This window comes from Berghia stephanieae, chromosome 4, assembly GCF_034508935.2.
Source record: "Berghia stephanieae isolate SIO BIC M18660-M18661 chromosome 4, UCSD_Bste_1.3, whole genome shotgun sequence".
Lineage (NCBI taxonomy): Eukaryota > Metazoa > Mollusca > Gastropoda > Nudibranchia > Aeolidiidae > Berghia > Berghia stephanieae.
The window spans coordinates 61,602,158-61,612,963 of record NC_088363.1 but is presented as its reverse complement, the minus strand read 5'-3'; the positions used below and the strand labels follow the sequence as shown (position 1 = coordinate 61,612,963).

At 35.1% G+C, this 10,806-nt stretch overlaps 1 protein-coding gene across 1 annotated transcript in view; it reads left to right on the top strand.

Annotated features, from left to right (window-relative positions):
• Positions 1 to 1,166, top strand: part of LOC144970963 (phospholipid scramblase 1-like) — a 24,348-nt gene extending 23,182 nt beyond the window's left edge. Inside the window, exon 11 of the transcript XR_013645054.1 lies at positions 219 to 1,166. The gene's annotated coding sequence lies outside the window, so the exon portion shown is untranslated. The remainder of the gene's footprint in view (positions 1 to 218) is intronic.
• Positions 1,167 to 10,806: the final 9,640 nt, after the last annotated feature.

Genomic DNA, 10,806 nt, shown 5'->3' with positions numbered 1-10,806 from the left:
GAGATGATTTACAAGGAAAAAAATATCATCTCCCAAAACTATAACTATACATTCGACTGTTTCCCTCCCAGACAAGGAGCTCCGGCAAGGATCAGGACACAACTAAGTAATCTCATTCCAAGACAATGACAGGAAACAATTGGGAAACGGGTATGGGGGGATAGAAGACACAGCATGTACCTCCCTGCCCACTATGGGAGGTCAGGATCCCCACCCAGGTTAACAAGTAGAAATGATCTACTATTTTGTAAACACGCTTAACAGGCAAGAGGTGTCGTTCTGTGCTCGCGTGTGGTTTGAAAATGTTGTGCTTTCTGTATATTTATATCTGGACATTTTTATTTCGCTGTGATTGTTAGAACATACTGTTTCTTATTATATAGTTTTAATCAACTCTTAAGAAAGGACTGCTCTATAATTCTGCATTTTAAAAGATTTTTACACAGTCAATTAATGGCCGCCGCTCTCTTACAAACATTGTTCATCTTAGTTTTAGCCGTGACTTACCACCACTATTATTTTTATAAATTTGAGCACTTTTATTCAACATCTGATATTTACAAAAGGCCCTGAGACGGTACGCGTAAACAATATCATTTTCTAACCGTGATTTAAACCGTAGCCATCGTTAACTCAACAATGGCTACGTTTTAACTCTCCTGATCCCGTTTATTGCAATAATAATAAGAACAGGCCCCGGGGAGGCAGACGGAAACAACACAACTTCCAACGGTGACAACTCGTCGTCCACCCCGCCCACCACCTAAACTTGTACCTGTATCGACCACAAAAAGTATCACGACCGACAACAATGATATCGTTCTTGGTATTTTTAATGTACGGAAGAACTAAATGATTTATTAACTGTGAAGAACATTGATATACTATTTATAGTAGTGACATGGCTCTCACCGTCTGGAGACGACCCAGTTGCAAAAGCAATGGACACCCCTTGGGTGGTACCAATTTAGATCGTATCCAAGGAAAGATCAGCGAGGGGGTGGCATTGGCGTTTTTTATAAAACAAAATGATCTAAACATGTGGAAATCCTCGAAATGCGCTGCAAAACAATGGAGGCCATTGACCTCAGACATTCCCTCCAGAATACAAGATACAACATCAACTGCATCTACCGACCGCCAGCAAAAAGAAAAACAAAATAAAATTACCGGATGTTAGGAAAGAAATCAACGAGATGTTAACATTGCAACACACAACGTCCTGGCCATTCAATCCTACTCAGCGACTTTAATTTTCATTTCGACAACGTCACAGACACCGCTAAATTGCGTGAGTCATCATCGGAGAGCAACATGTGCCAGATCGTAACAGCGCCAACCCACTCTGCTGGCCATATTTTAGATTGGGTAATTGTGGAAGATTAAGAGTCCCAAAAAACCAACGCCATCGTCGATTACCTTCCCTTTTCGGACCACTCCCTCATTTCTTTCAATCTTGACGTTTCAAATCCATGCCAAGAAACCACCACCACATCACCCAGAAACATCAAAGGGATTTGGACAATTGCAGAGGCGATTTAGAAAAAAATACTTTCTCAGAATTCAATGATTTCTCCAGACCAGTGGAATAGTTGTCTCATCGAAACGCTTGACAAACATGCGCCATTCCTAACAAGGACCGCCACCAACCGGACGTATGCTCCGTGGTATACGTCGGACGTAAAAGAAGCTAAAACAAAGTGTCGGAGAGCAGAAAGACTTCTGAAAACACCAGGTCTTACCATTCATCGTGAATTTTACAAGAGCACATTTCGAGCTGGAAGACCACATTTAAAAAAAGGCAAAAAACCACGTATTTTCTTTTGAAACTTTAAGATCTTGGACGTGAAAGATGCACTTCATAATTATCTACAACCAATCTAAAAGACTTGCAAAACAAATTTGTCAACTTTTTAAAAGACAAAATCCATAACATCCGTTCCGAACTAGATCAGCATGTACCATCATTAAATACAGATACATTCTGTGGTCCCCCTTTAGACAAGTTTTATCCGGTTTCATCCAGTTTCATAAAAGTTGATCACAAAAGCCCCCATTAAATCCCGCGACCTTGATCCCTTACCAGCACAGCTTTTGGCCAGCTCCATCGATACATTATTACCATCCAGTACATCAATCATAAATACACCCATACTGACTGGCGAAGTTTCATCGTGCTTTAAAAGTGTCCTCGTCAAACCACTTCTGAAGAAACTATCACTGGACCACAATTTATTAAACAATTATCGTCCTGTATAAAATTTTGTCAAAACTTTTGGAGAAGGTAGAACTGACACAATTATCATCTCATCATAAGAACAACAGTTTGGAAAAACCCTTCCCGTCAGCCTACAAACAGGAACAAAGTACTGAAACGGTGCTTCTTAAAATTTGTAATGACTTGTTATGTAACGCCGATGCTAACAATATCAATGTATTATTCCTTTTAGATCTTTCAGCTGCTTTTGCCGCCATTGACCATGGCATTTTGTTAAGAAGACTAGAAAATACGTTCGGCGTATAAGGAATTGCCCGTAAATGGTTTACATCATATTTCGATGGCAGATTGTCGTGGTAAATGGTGTTCAGTCAGAGCAAGTTTTACTAAGCTTTGGAGTGCCACAAAGCTCCGTTCTTGGCCCTGTCCTTTTTACTGTATATATGCAGCCCCTTTCTAGTGTGATATCAAGATTCAATCTGAGTTATCATTTTTATGCAGATGATACGCACATTTATGATTCAGTACCCATTAGTAATTTACAATTATTAATACACGTACGACGAATTTCGAGGTGTTTTAATCAGATTAAATCTTGGATGTACCAAAACAAGTTAAAATTAAATGATAGTAAAACTGAGATCTTAATGTGTGGAAGGCCGAGTATCCTTAAACAGGCAAATAAATCACATATTACTCTCGGAAATAGTACAATAGAATTTTCAAATAAAGCAAAAAACCTTGGCGTCATCATTGATAAAGATCTTTCCATGACAAGCTACGTGAATAGCACCATACGATCTGTGTACATATAATGAAACAATAAGCAAAATTCGTCATTTAATACCGAAGCATATAGCAGAACTTTTAATAAATTCCCTTGTTTTATCCAAATTGGACTATTGTAACTCCCTCTTGGCGAATTTAGCTAAAGACAGAATGAGTAAACTTCATGTTTCTCAAAATAACGCAGCCACACTCTTTGTACGTAATAATCAAAAATACCCGTCAGCAACTCTCCTTCTCCGTGAGCTACATAGGCTTCATGTGGAAAAAAGAGTTGCCTATAAGATTAGTACTGTTGTCTACAAATCCTTGAGCACGAACAGTCCCTCCTATATTAAAGACCTTCTAAACATATATGTCCCCAATAGAAACTTGAGGTCAAGCAATGACCAATCAATCCTTGTCAAACCTAAGACCTTGGTGAACAATCTTTTCAATCCCCCCCCCTCCCAATTTTGGAACTCTCTCCCATCACACGTAAGATCTCGGATTCGTGGATAACTTTCAAATCTCGCTTAAAGTTTTATCTTTTTACGTCAAAATTGCAATACTATTATCATATTTTGTTGTTAAATTGAATTCGCATCACTTTTCTACGAACATTTGCCTTGCCGTAATATTATGTTTTGTTTTATATCACTGTAAGCGCTTAGAGCTAGTGACAACTGGGTAAAGCGCTATATAAATGCTATTTATTATATTATTATTAGTACTATGTGAGATTCGTCTGATTTCAAAATTGATAGTTTCCGCTGTTTGATCGATATGTTGATTCGTTGTGATCTAGAATAACACCAGGTTTGTTAGTTTATTCTTTGAAAAATAGATATTAATATTCGCGATGTCAAAAAAGGGTATTGGTTTTCAATTTTGACTGTGGCGCAATCAAAGATTTTCTATCATCATTCAATATTAATTTGTTGGACATTATCCTTCATTCCTTATTTTTTAAATGAATAACTATAGTTCAGGTCATAATTCATACCAAGCTTAGAGTTGGGTATTCTTATATCTGTTTGTTCTATTGAAATGAAATTTTGCAAGGCTATTATAAATACCCACGACCAAAGAAATTTTTTTTTTCTTCCAAATTTCATATCCATGACTCTAAAAAAATTCCTCTTAAAGTTATACCTATAAAAAAACTCAAAGTGTAACACGGATAAAAATTTAATTTTTACTGTACAGCAGGTTGCAAAATAATATTCCATAGATTAATATTTCCAAGGTTGAAAAAAATCACACCATAACAATAACACTACCGTGAATATTTACTCAATGCACGTGTCTAATACTCACTCATACCTGGCCTCAACAATGACACAGACATGACCGTTGCCTCACTGTAAAATTTCAGGAAAGTCTACTTTATGTGAATACGTTATCACGATCATTGTAATATTTGTCATACATTTATTCATTTATAAAATCAGAGGAGTAACGTAATTTCGTTTGCTTTTTTGACAATCTAGCTTTCCATTCTTAACCTCGTATAATATTTTTATTTCGCAACCTCATGATATGGTCAGTATATTATTTACAACTTGTTTTTATACAATGAAAAGTGGCATTGCATATATATATATATATATATATATATATATATATATATATATATATATATATATTATATATAATTTAGTTTTACATTGAACCATATATTTAAATTACGTGATATTTACTGAGCCTTAAGATATATTAATTTATCCCATACTTTTTAGACAAAGAGAAATAAATGGTGTTGGATAAATATCTCCCTTTTGGAATTCTGAGATTGAGATTTATTAATCATGATTAAATCTCGATCTTAAAATTGCAAGAGGGGGATATTTATTCAACACTATAATATTATGATGTCAAGATGTAATTATACACTATAAATGTAATAATGTTTTAAACTTTTGACATTTTTAAGCTTCATTGATATTAAAATGAAATGGATTACCTTTTTTTATTTCAGATTTTTACTGTCACTTAACTCGTTTCATAGATTTATAAATCATAAAAAGATGTCCAACGGAGGCCTTTTGCGTGCACAAATTTTGATGAAGCTCAAACATTCCTCTATCAGTTAAAACCGTTGTGGAGCCAATGTTGTGTCATTGCAATAGACTGCTTCTTCTTTTCTGGCAGAACGCGACGTACTATTACTACGCCAAAATGTAGTGTTCAATAGCCAAAAGTAATGTTCCAAGCACATCTTCTTAATTCAGAAAACTGAGTGGAGCAGGCACTTATGTTGATAACAACAAGAAATGAAGTGAGTAGGAAAGTGCCAGAAGACAATATAGAATGACAATTTCGCGGCGTGGATAGCTCATACAGTCGAGTCACGCTATAGGCGGAGTTGTACCAATAAGGTCGCGGGCTCGAACCCCATCGCCGCCGCTAAACTTGGTTTTGTCCTGGCACTGGCCGGATTCCTGGCTGGGAGGGAAACAGTCAAATGCATAGTTTTTTTTTGGGAGATGATATTTTTTCCCTTGTAAATCATCTCTCTGTTATGTATTATTATAGTTGTTCTTTTGAATCACAGGAATCACCCATTTTGTCGAAAATGAGCAAATTGGGGGTTAATAATCCTGCCCAGGAAAAAACAAAACAAAACAAAACAAAACGAAAGGGGATCTTCTGGGTCACAGTGCAATGCCTTAACCACTTGGTCACTAGGGCAGGAGGAAAAAGAGAAAATAAAGGAGCTAAACACAGAGAAATGCTATACATGTTTTAAAATTATTTTTACATTTTGATGTAAATCTTTATTGATTGGTTGGAGTATACTGTGATTCTTTAATAAATAGTAAAAAACAAAAAAAAAACAAAAAAAACCAAAAAAAAAAAAAACCAAACAAAAACAACAACAAAACAATACATTTTAATGCATCATCGAAATCAAATCACTTTAACATCTTTTGATGCTTAATATATCTTTTTTTTTACAGTTCAGAGCTGAGAGTGTAATACTATTACTATGCAAAATTAGGAAATGGAATTTGAAGCAATATTATAATTATAATAATATCTCTGTCGTTTAAGTGCCAATGAATGAATAAACAATTTATTCTTTATGCATCAATCCAAGTCATTTTAACCGATTATTCAAAAGCAACGTTTGCATTCGCCAGTCTGGAGTGATAGTCTTAGACTAATAGAGGCCAAGTAAGATCAGAGTTATATGTAGATGCCAAATAAGAGCAGAGTTAAAGGTAAAAATTATCAGGTTATTCTTTAAAAAAATAAAAGTTATAAAGAAAAAAATAAATGAATACAACTTCGAAAAAGAACAAAATACCAAAAAGCGGAACGTTTCAAGTTCAAAACCCTTGCTTTTTTTTTTTTGTTCTTAAGGGATTTATGGCGCTTGCAACACAATTAGGTGATCTAAGTCTAAGCTAAAAAGTAGGATAACGAAAGCATTCTAGAATTAGAAGTAAAGGTATCCATGAAAAAGAAATATAAAGGGAAATGGTTCAAATAGAGAACAGAAGTAGATTCCATGGGCATATTATCAGAATATTCAGTTTGAGATCATATAAAAGTCATCCTTATACCAGGGCAAGATCTCATTGAGAGGAACACAATCAAATGTTTACAAAATATATCTAAAACAGAAGTTCTAACTAACAACACAAAGCAGAGAAATGATTTACAAGGGAAAAAATCATATCCCAAAATGAAATAGAAATGTTTGACTGTTTCCCTCTAAGTTAAGAACGACAGCAAGGGTCAGGACAAAACCAAACAATCCCATTTCATAACAAAAATAGAAGGCAACTCGGATAGAAGACACAGCCCGTGTCCTCATGCCCACCATGGGAGATCAAAAGACCCCCATCCAGTTTAAAATCAAAACAAACAAAAACTGCACACATTTTCCAAAATAAAAGTAAAAGTATGATGATCACGTATCTAAATTTTTCATAACCTAAAACAAAATCAATTTAAGAGTATGGTTCGACTCTACAAAACACTAGATTGTGTGTATAGGTCACATTTACCACGTGTAACCCATCGCCTCAAAGCGGTATTATGTCGGGTTCTTCAAATTGAATTTATATTAACAAGAAATTTATATGAAACTCGGGACTAATCTCTACTCGTTGTGATGGAAAATTAATATAGTTTCTTACTTTGCACCATTAAAAAATAATCAATTAAACCGCTCCCCCCCCCCCCCACCCACATCCACACACACACAAAAACCAAACCCCAGAACAAAACAAAACAAGAACAAAGATATTCGTATTTACAATAATTCTAATTCTAAACACATTTTTCAGGGTAAAATTCATCCGAGCATTAAAACCGTTTTGAGACGGTGGGTCACAATAATATATCCCCATGAAGCGCGCCGATCCCAATAAGCGCACTTCATTCGAAACCCAACCAAAAAAACCCACATTCAATCCTTTTAACAACTCTGTTTTTGTTTTGTTTTTAAGGGTTTTATGGCGCTTGCAACACATTTAGGTCATATCAGTGCCAGTAAAAAGGAAGATAATGGGATAGTAAAAAGTTCTAGAATTACAATTAAAGCACCCAAGATAAAGTAAGACAAAGGGGAACTGAGAACAAATAGGGATCAGATGTAGATTCTAAGAGCATACCACCAATGTACTTAGTTTGAGATCACCTATAAGTCTCATCTGGACACAAGCACAAAATCCAGCAAAGAGGAATACACTCAAATGCTTACATTATACATTCAAAATAAATATAATAATAATACATAACAGAGAGATGATTTACAAGGAAAAAAATATAATCTCCCAAAACAATAACTATGCATTTGACTGCTTCCCTCCCAGCTAGGATTCCGGCCAGTGCCAGGACAAAACCAAGTAATCTCATTCCGAGACAATGACAGGAAACAATTGGAAAACGGGTATGGGGGTATAGAAGACACAACATGTACCTCCCTGCCCACTATGGGAGGTCAGGATCCCCAATAGCTTATACTTTCTTCAACTTGTAATCAAATAAGCGCACTTTTTGACTCAAATTTCTAAGCGCACGGTGCGCTTAATAGAGGTAATATGCTTTTATGATATATTTGACGAGGTTTTAATGCGTTTGCGACATTTACAGGTTATTTCAAATTATTTTTAAGTTTAAGTGTTTAATGCCGCTTGCGCGTGCCACTATTATGTCATATCAGCGCCTAAGACAAGGAATAATGAATGCAAAATTAAATATATAGATATATAAAAAAGGGGAAAAAGAAATTCAATAAACAGATGCGGATTTCAAGTAGGCAAATTGAGTATTCAAAATATTCAAAACTGTGAATTCAAATATTTAATCCCAACTTAAAGATATACCACAAGAACAATTTAATAGCAAATATATTTTTTGTTTATTGGCTTCCCCGCATTAATTTAGGCTTGTAATAATTCTAGGTCGTAACTGTGACAGATAAAAAGTGCTTGCTTATTTTGATTTGAGCAGTAATTCGGAGCTTGCGACACTTGTTAATCACACAACGTCAAAATAACAAAATAACGTTCACAAGTGGTAATTTAATGCTGTGAATCTTCAACATACGTGAAACTCCCAAGTTTCAGTCTTCAATGCTACATTCAAGTTTAAAAAAAAAAAAGAAAATAAAAACAACAAAAACACGAATATAATTATATCATTACTAAAATACTGTTACTGTATCGACAAGACAATACAAACATGATCACATGAATGAAAGAGGTAAGACTTAAGTTATGAATACAAAAAAAAAAAAAAGAATAGAAAAGAAAAAAAGACTATAATTATAATAATAATATGATGTCAAACCACCGATGATAAATTTGTTGAGCTGACGCATTCGAACAATGTCGTTTTCAAAAGAAAGCATGCATGTGTCAAATATCCGTTACAGTTAACAATAAAGAAGCTGTTTCAGTTTACACAATTTGCACTCCGATTAGAATTCCGATCACCTTCACAATAGAAGAGTAACATTGGATCATGCGCATCGGGAACGAGTTGGAAGTTAGGAATCCCAAATGCAAGAGTGCAGGAATCCTTATATTATGCAAATTTTATCTTTTTTTATTCCTTCAGAGCCATTGGGTACATGAAGCCGGAGTTTATCCTGGTTTCTACAGCATGAAAATAGAGATTGCTTGCTACCCTTTAGACAGGACGTTAATCTGTCGCAAAGTACTTACCGCCAGATGTAACAGGCTCAGCATTGTTGGGTGGATCGGGTGGGGCAAAGAAAAAAAATCAGTACTGCACCCGAATACGATATCAATCCCTTGAAACGAGTGCTCTGTCAACCGATCTATCAGGGCCCCCTTATATATAACTTAACATCTCAAAACCGGTAGTATATTTACGCCAGGTTGAAACGTGAATTTTAAGCTTACTTGAGGTCTGTCAATTCTCAAAGATAAAAATCATTGACTAACCTAATTCATCATAATTTTGGCTTAAAACTCAAATTTCTTCCTCTAGTTCAATCCGGCATAATACCAGTTGGTCATCATAGTATTATAATCCTTTTGATCATCGTTTCTAATTAGAAATAAATAAAAATAACTGGGTTTTAAAGTAATGTATTTATGTTTTTATTGTTGACTGAAGAAGGGTTTTGAGCTTGAAACGTTCAGTGTTTGGTATTTTGTTCTTTATTGAAGCTGTTATATTCCTTTTTACAGTCCACGACTTCTAGAAGTTTAGTATCATTTTAGTTTCTGATCAGAAAATATTTTAGTTTTTGTTTGTTTATTGCATATGCTTTGACAGAATTAGATGCTCCACGGCTTGACATTGTCTTACCAGATATTGAAATGTGTCTTATTTATTTTCTCCCAACCAATTGCTTATTTTTATTTGACCTATCATAATTGGATTCAATAGTCTGATGTCACGTTGCCCAGCAACGGCGAGCAGCGTGGTTCTAAACAAAGAAAAATGGTACTTTTTATTCTTCATGCTGGCTAGAACTGTTCGTGTGTCATATGATCAGAATGTATAAAAGTCAAAACATAATCATATTTATGTTTCTTCTCCTCTGGATACACTTTTATGCTCGTCGGAGAAATATTTCATAAGGGCGTCGTTTTGTTTTTGTTTTTAAGGGTTTTACGGCGCTTGCAACACATTAAGGTCATATCAGCGCCAGTAAAAAGGAAGAAAATGGGATAGTCAAAAGTTCTAGAATTACAATTAAAGCACCCAAGAAAAGGTAAGACAAAGGGGAATTGGTTCAAATAGGAAACATGTAGATTCCAAGAGCACACTATCAAAGTACTTAGTTTGAGATCACCTAAAAGTCTCATCCACACACAAGCCCAGGTTCCAACTAAGAAGAGGGATACACCGAAATGTTTAAAAATCATATGTAATATTTAAACAAAACAAAATAATATATAAAAGAGAGATGATTTACAAGGAAAAAAATATCATCTCCCACAACAATAACTATGCATTTGACTGTTTCCCTCCAAGCTCGGACTCCGGCCAGGGCCAGGACAAAACCAAGAAATCTCATTCCAAGACAAAGACAGAAAGCATGTTGGAAAACAGATATAAGGGGATAGAAGACACGGTATGTAACCCCTTGCCCACTATGGGAGGTCAGGAACCCCACCCAGATAAGGGCGTCCGCCATTCTTCCGATAGTTTAGAGCCAGTTACTAAGTTACTATGCGTCATTACGAGGGAAGTGACGTCAAGACTGTTGAAGCCAATTAACTTCATAGGAAATGCACCGGATGCTTGAAGATATGAATATTCTTTGAAAGTCTATTTTCATCTTATCAAACAAAAACAAAAAAATAAATAAATTAAAAAAAAAAAAA